The sequence below is a fragment of the Oreochromis niloticus genome, linkage group LG3 (genome assembly GCF_001858045.2).
Source record: "Oreochromis niloticus isolate F11D_XX linkage group LG3, O_niloticus_UMD_NMBU, whole genome shotgun sequence".
Taxonomy (NCBI): Eukaryota; Metazoa; Chordata; class Actinopteri; order Cichliformes; family Cichlidae; genus Oreochromis; species Oreochromis niloticus.
In genome coordinates this window covers 85,188,333-85,196,541 of record NC_031967.2, presented here as the reverse complement: position 1 = coordinate 85,196,541, position 8,209 = coordinate 85,188,333, and the positions used below count along the sequence as shown (strand labels likewise).

At 43.3% G+C, this 8,209-nt stretch overlaps 1 long non-coding RNA gene across 1 annotated transcript; it reads right to left on the bottom strand.

The window, feature by feature from the left end:
* Positions 1-668: 668 nt before the first annotated feature.
* On the bottom strand, positions 669-2,931 carry LOC112846400 (uncharacterized). Its single transcript, XR_003219329.1, has 2 exons — positions 2,421-2,931; positions 669-1,000 (listed from the first exon to the last, which is right to left on the bottom strand). It is a non-coding gene; the product is annotated as an uncharacterized LOC112846400 (long non-coding RNA).
* Between the last annotated feature and the right edge of the window lie 5,278 nt (positions 2,932-8,209).

Here is an 8,209-nt window from a genome sequence, read left to right as displayed (position 1 = left end):
TAAATTGTTTCTTCAGTGAAATGGTGGTTCAGCTTCAGCTGAAAGATTAATTGCCTCTGTTTTCAGTTTTGTTCAAAAAAGAATGACTTCATATAGGGAAAAATATATATCACATATGCAGGACACCTTAAACTAGTTTTTAAATTAAGCAGCAAGGCAGAACAAAGTCGGGGCTGTATCAAGACACAGGGACTAAACCCCAATTCAACCAGACCCAGAACTGATCTGGAATTAAAACAGGACTACAACAGTTCAAAATCAGGACTACTTAGGATTTAACCAAGACAGAACTAGAACCAGAACTAGATGATAGTAGCACTAAAAACCATCATAGACCTGCACTACACTTATTTTTTAATTCTACCAAAGTCCATTATTTAGATTCAGAAAAGTTTATATAATTATTTAGCCTTGTTGTGCAAACAAGCCTGCATAACTTAATAAATATAGAATTTGAAAAATAACAAACCTAAAAAGAAACACTAGGTACGAGATACATGAGTACCTATGATACGGTGATACTTTTGGTAAACAACCATTTGACTAACATGTGTGTCTCACCTGCTCTTGTTCCTCTCTCTCCCTCTTTGTGCTGACATTCATCAAATATACAGTGGAAACCAGATATTTATAAACTCTTCAGATAAAAACACAAACATTTTTAATTGTAACATCAAATCAGACAGCAGTTTGCTCTCAAGGTTCTTGCTGTGAAGCTGTGACCGTTTGGCAGTGAACAGGAGTCCTGCATGACTAAAAAGTCTCTCACAGGCTGCAGATGCAGGAAGAGCTGTATTGACTTTGATCGACAGCTTCTTGATCTGAGGAAAGCCATGCAATAGATCCACACCTCCAGTGAATGGACATGAAAGGTACCTCTCCAGTTCCTCTGCTTCTGGCTTTCCTGACCCCATGGATCCATCATCTTCGTCGGTTAGGCTGCTGTTTGTGCTGGTCTCATCCAGCTCTGTGTCTAGGTGATGTCTGATGAAGTGGAGACCTGTTGAAAGATGTAAGGTTTTCAAAAGAATTCGGTCTGGTCATTATAGTGCTGTATACACTGCCAAGCTGCAGATGTTTGTTTGGAGCTAGCCTCCAAAAGCTGCCCATACACTGTGCGATTTTTGGCCCATTTTGAGACAATTTCTCAATCGCGCAACAGTTTTGGGGATCGGTCGTGTTTTGCCTTAATCGTGTGTGCATCGTGTAGTATACATGGGGTAACGAAAAGCAGTTAACACCTCACGACCAGCTCCCAATCATCAATCGTATGGTCGCATGATAATCAAACCAGTTTGAAATCCTGTCGCCTCTCACACTGCGCAGCACAAACACAGAAATGAAAGAGAAAAGGTGGAGCAGCACGGCAGTGCAGCGTGTGATCTGGACACAAGAGATGGAGGCACAACTTGTAGGAAGAAGCAAGCTCATCCAAGTACGTAAGCATAGAGCTGCCACCCAGGCAAATGAAAAATAGAGGTTTATCACGTTATAACGTAAAAAGTTTATTGTTCTAACAATATACCTTTCACGTTTGAACAATATAATATTTACATTGTACGAACGTGATAATTATGTATATTGTAATAACGTGATATTATATTGTACAAACATTAAAAGTATATTGTTAGAACAATAAACCTTTCATGTTATAACGTGACATAGCTCTATTTTTCTTTTGCCTGGGTGGCAGCTCTACGCTTCCGTATCTGAGGCTTTTCAATGTGGCCTCACAAAATTATCACGACTACAACAACCATGAAGAGTTGGATGGACATTGCTGCTCAATCAAAGCTGTCTGGTCAATGTTTTTCATTAGTAATTTAGCAAAGTTGATGGTGTGTGTGTCTGTGTGAGTGAAAGACAGAGAGGGAGAGCGAGGGACAGATTTTGTATGTTAAGCTTCATGTTATGGACGCACAGTTTGAGCACTCAGGTCGCATCAGAGCATCAGGCCGTATAGTGTGAGACCCTGCATCGTGACCTATGAACTTCTAACCCCTGCGATGTAATTGTAAAGTTTGAGCAGGAGCGGAATAACGCGACTGAAAAAAATCGCACAGTGTTTGCCCAGCTTAATGCAGACTGTTTAAACTAAACAAGCTGCTGTTTCACATAATAAACCCTGTCAGCCGCAGTATTGCCTTCTGTTTTAACAGTTAAAGCAGTAGAGACGAGCTGTTTGCATGTGCGTTGAACTCCAGCGTTATTAACCAGGCTAGCTGTTAGCTTATAGCTCACGCTAGCTAACCAGCGAGCAGTTAAAAAGACAGCTGAAGCTGCACAAAATACCCACAAACTTATCTCACTACAACGTAGCGCCGGAAATATGACTCGCAGCTCGAGCTCTACACAACTGCTGTAACATAAGACCGACATCCAGCTAACCACAGCTAAAAAGATATTTAGAGAAAACTTACCGTTTCCTCAGGTCACACGAGTTGAGTTGTTTCACACTGAAAAGTTGGTTTGTTTTGGCTCTCATTGAAGACACTGACACTGCAGACATAGCTGTTCTTTTGTGCTGCTTTTAAGCGAAACATTCTTTGTATGTGAGGCCAAAGGTGTTCATCCTCTTCAGCTCTAGCGTAGACTCTGCCATCATATTTCTTCTTTCCGTGTGTCGCTACTTTGAAATGCTTGGGCCGCTCTGCCCGCCACGGTTTCAAACTGGTCATGTGACTGTATGGCCACGTCTCATTGGTAAAAAAGTTACCGGAAACTCCACTGACGGCATGTTATCTAATGTGTTAAACTATTTTTTTAAAAAAGTAACGAGTCGAATTTTGCAAATGTAGCGGAGTAAAAGTACCGTTTCTTCTTCATAAATGTACTCAAGTAAAAGTAAAAAGTATCGTGCAAAAAAGGTACTTAAAAAGTACATTTTTTTCAAAAACTTACTCAAGTAAATGTAACGGAGTACCCACCTCTGCTCACCAGTGATAGGAATAACGGCGTTAGAAGTAACAGCGTTACTAACGGCATTACTTTTTTCAGTAACGAGTAATCTAACTAATTACTATTCCTATCGTTACAACGCCGTTACAGTTACTAACAAGGAAACGCGGTCCGTTACTATTTTTCAACAAACAGACGGTTGAAGCTGTGTTCAGGTTAGAATAGAATAGAATAGAATTCAACTTTATTGTCATTGCACATGCACAGGTACAGGGCAACGAAATGCAGTTTGCATCCATCCAGAAGTGCTTTAGCCGTGATATAGATATATTACAATATATATTAGCAATAATATAGATATGTAAGTATATTACAGAAATGGGTCTATTATGGTATGTTATAATGTACACGGTATGAAGTATGTTATGAATATTCTATAACTATAAGTATGTACAGGCTGTAGTGAGTACAAGCTATGTACAGGCTATGAACAGGATATAAATATGAAATAAAAAAAAACTATACAGAAATATGAGATATACAGCTATACAGAAATGTGAACTATGCAAGTTATAAACAGTTGTAGGATTAAAAATTATTGTATGTACAGAATGATTATTTACACAGAACTATACAGTAGTGCAGTTAAGATAAGTGAGGTATGTGGATAATTTCTACAGAGGCTATATAAAGTGCTAGTGGTTGTGAGTGGTGGTTCAGTCCATGTTATTATTGGGTGTTTGAGGGTACAGTTGTCCGTTGTGGGTTTGTGTATGTTGAGTCCATGAGTTTAACGTGGGTCAGATGTCAGGAGGCAGAGTTCAGGAGTCTGACAGCTGTAGGAAAGAAGCTGTTCCGGTACTTGGTGGTCTTAGTCCGGAGGCTCCTGTAGCGAGTCCCAGAGGGCAGGAGGGTGAAGAGTCTATGTGATGGGTGACTGGGGTCTTTGATGACTTTCCCAGCCCTTTTCAGACACCGCTTCCTGTAGATGTCCTTTATGGCAGGAAGTGGTGCTCCGGCGATGCGCTGGGCAGTTTTCACGACCCTCTGCAACGCCTTCCGGTCCGAGGCAGAGCAGTTCCCGTACCAGACTGTTATACAGTTGGTCAGGATGCTCTCGATGGTGCAGCGGTAGAAGTTTACCAGGATGTCTGAGGACAGGTGGTTCTTCCTCAGAGTCCTCAAGAAGAAGAGGCGCTGGTGAGCCTTCTTGACCAGCTTGGAGCAGTTGGTCGTCCAGATGAGATCCTCGGAGATGTGGACACCCAGGAACTTGAAGCTGCTCACACGCTCCACAGCCGTCCCTTTAATGTAGATGGGTGGATGTGGGTCAGCATTCCTCCTGTAGTCCACGATGAGCTCCTTGGTCTTCTCAGTGTTAAGCAGCAGGTTGTTTCTGTTGCACCACTCAGCCAGACGATCCACCTCCTCCCTGTAGGCGGCCTCATCGTTGTCACTGATGAGGCCAATTACCGTGGTGTCATCTGCAAACTTAGTGATGGTGTTGGAACCATCAGCAGGTCTGCAGTCATGGGTGAAGAGGGAGTAGAGGAAAGGGCTCATCACACAGCCTTGTGGTACACCGGTGTTCATTGTGATTGTAGATGAGCAGTGGTTATCCAGCCGGACATGTTGGGGGCGGTTGGTCAGGAAGTCCAGTAACCATTTGCAGATGAGGGAACTGATGCCCAGGTCTGTCAGTTTCCTGATGAGTTGTGAGGGGTGGATTGTATTGAACGCTGAACTGAAGTCTATAAACAGCATTCTGATGTAGGTGTTGTTGTTGTCCAGGTGTGAGAGGACAGAGTGCAGTGCGATGGAGACTGCATCCTCTGTGCTCCTGTTCTGGCGGTATGCGAATTGGTGGGGGTCCAGGGTGGGGGGGGAGACAGGATTTGAAGTGTGCTAGGACCAGCTGCTCTAAGCACTTAGTGATGATGGGGGTGAGTGCTACTGGGCGGTAGTCATTGAGGCTAGATGGGTTGGAGTTTTTGGGTATCGGGACGATGGAGGTGGATTTGAAGCAGGCCGGTACCACAGCGTGGGCCAAGGACAGGTTGAATATGTCTGTCAGGACTCCTGCAAGCTCCCCAGAACACGCTCTGAGAACACGCCCGGGAATGCCATCAGGACCTGCAGCCTTGTGGACATTGATCCTGCTCAGCACCACTCCTACATCGGTGGGGGAGAGAGTCAGAGGTTGGTGGTCTGGCGTCGTGTCTGTTTTGGTTGTGGTTGTGGGGTTCCCTCGCTCAAAACGAGCATAAAAGTTGTTGAGCTCGTTGAGGAAGGAGACATCAGAGGATGCGGGGGAGGGTTTGGTGGTCCTGTAGTCTGTAATGGTCTGGAGTCCTTGCCACATGCGTCGGGGATTGGAGTTGGAGAAGTGTTCTTCTACCTTCTTTTTGTAATGGTGTTTGGCTTTTTTGATGCCCTTCTTTAGATTAGCCCTGGCTGTACTGTAGGCGTGTGCATCTCCTGACCTAAAGGCAGTGTTGCGGGCCTTCAGGAGGAGACGAACATCCCGGTTCATCCAAGGCTTCTGGTTGGGGTACATGGTGATCCGTTTCTGGGTGGTGACACTGTCTGTGGTTTCGGAGATGTAATCCAGTACAGATGAGGCGTACTGGTCCAGGTCTGTGTGGGTGAACATATTCCAATCTGTGTTTTTAAATCTGTCCTGGAGCACTGCGTCTGTCCCCTCTGGCCACACTTTAATTGTCCTCACAGCAGGTTTCACACGTTGGATGAGTGGTGAATACCTAGGTGTGAGGAACAGGGAGAGATGGTCCGATTGTCCAATGTGGGGGAGGGGTGTTGCTTTGTAGGCTCCAGCCAGGTTGGAATACACATGGTCTAAAGTCTTGTCTCCTCTGGTGTGGCAGGAGACATGTTGGTGGAATCTGGGGAGGACTGTCTTTAAGTTGGTGTGGTTGAAGTCGCCAGCAACAATAAAAGCAGCCTTGGGGTGTTTATTCTGGTGTTTGTTAATGGCTGCAGAAAGTTCTTTCATGGCCAACCTAGCATTAGCGTGGGGGGGATATACACTGCAGTGAGTATGATCGAAGTGAGTTCTCTGGGGAGATAATAAGGTCTGCATTTGACCATTAAAAACTCTGCATTAGGTGAGCAGTGACTGTCAGTAGTAGTGGAGTTCATGCACCAAGCATTGTTAATATAAATGCACAAACCTCCACCTCTGGTCTTGCCGGAGTCATCTGCTAGCCTGTCGGCTCGGTGTGTGTGGCGTCCTGCTAACTCGATAGCATTGTCCGGGCAGCTGTTGTTCAACCATGTTTCGGTGAAAAACATGACATTTGAGTCCATAATCCGTCTGTTGTTAGTGATGGAGAGCCGTATCTCATCCATTTTGTTTGCCAGAGAACGGACATTGGCGAGGAAAATACTGGGTAAAGGCAGCCGGTGTGGTGTTAGCTTTAGCTTAGCCCGTAGCCTCCGCGCCTACCTCGCCTTTGTTTACATTCTCGGCGCCGTCTGCGTGCACTTCCGCCCAGCCGGGGAGAGTGGGCAGCCTCCGGTGTTCTGGAGATCTCTGGGATGAGTCAGAGATCGGCGATAAAACTGTTGGAGTTATGAGTCCAGATGTCCAGAATCTCTTGTCTGCTGTAGGTCAGCAGCGCACAGCAATTCTGGATGAATAATCCGGTTAAAAGTAGTTAAAAAACCGCTAAATAGCAGATTCTGGAGAGACACTGAGCCTCGCGTTGTTCACGCGCCGCCATCTTGGTCGAAACCGCATTTTATATCAGCATCTTATATCAGCATCTTATACCGCATCTTATATCAGTTGCACGGAACTAGCTGTAAGTAATCTGGACGCTACAGCTTTAAGCAGCTGCGCGCTCCCGCGGACGGTAATCACGATCACTGTCTAGCACAACACCTGGAGCTCAGGGGGCAAAACAATCGCATGAGTGCTGCTGTTTGACTAAGGAAGAATAAAGTAGTCGTGGTAAGACAATCACATGACCACTTAAAGACAGAGCAACAAGGTGACATATACCAGTTTATAAATTGTGTCGATAGGCCACGTAAAACCAGAGTCGTGATAAACAATATATACGCGGCGTTTTTTCCTCAATAGTTTTGCCACGTTAGCGCTAGCAAGCACTCTCTGCTTATGAGCAAAAAAACAATACAAAACAGGGGAAGTTTTAGGAGTGACGACGAGAGAAAGAGAAAGAGAGAGACAGCAGAAAAAGAGAGAGAGCGAGTTTTGAGATGTGAGATTTGTGACGTTTAGCATGTTTGGAGTGTGTAGTTAATGTGTTGTCTTGTGTAGTTAGTGTGTAGTGTTGTGTATAGTTTTGTGTTGTGTGTCAGAACAATGAGGCGACTGCTGTCTCCAGGTAGAAACAGGAGTGATACACCTGCTGCTGTCAGACCTGCAGGTATCAGGCTGTGATGTTCTCCTTTATAGTGGACACAAAATATTTTTTGGAGTGGCACAAATAATTTGTGTGGCATCTCATTGAAGAACAGCTGATTGTTCTGTAAATAGTTTGAAATGTTTATTTTAAAAATCAAGGTAAATGGATGCAAATAAATGGTTGTTTGCAAAACTTGTGCATAGGATTTTAAAATTGACAATTAATATTTGCATTTGAAGTTATGAAATATGATTCATTAAACATGTTTATGTTTGTTACAGTAAAAATAGAACTTTTTCTACTCTGATTTTATGGTTTTTGTCTGATTTTAGATCAATTCTGGTTATACAGTATGAGAAAATGAGAACATAACTGTAAATTCAGGCACGTGAGGTTGTGCTAAAAAGAATGATACCAAACAAGGCAAAGTAAATAGTTTTTAAAGGTAAAATGTGGAGGGAAAATCAAGAGTAGTAAAAAAAATGGCCAATTATACCCTGGACCCCAGGGGGTTAAACGTTCTTTGTTTTGTTTTTAAGTAACGCAATAGTTACTTTTCCAAGTAATTAATTACTTTTAGAATATTGTAACTCAGTTACTAACTCAGTTACTTTTTTGAAGAAGTAACTAGTAACTATAATTGAATTACTTTTTCAAAGTAACTTGCCCAACACTGGTGCTCACACACACAAGCTAATCTCTTTTTGGCTCTTACCTCAAAGGACACCATGCGCTGTCGATCTTACGTGCTGCACAATAATATTCAATACTTAGTATTTACTGTTATATTCACATAGATCATCGTGATGATGTTGTTTATTATAGTGCTGTCTTTTTTTTGCTTGTTTTCTCTGTTTTCTTTCTCAACAGCTGATCCAGGTGATTGATATATGTATTTTTTGTTTGTTTGTTTTGTTGGT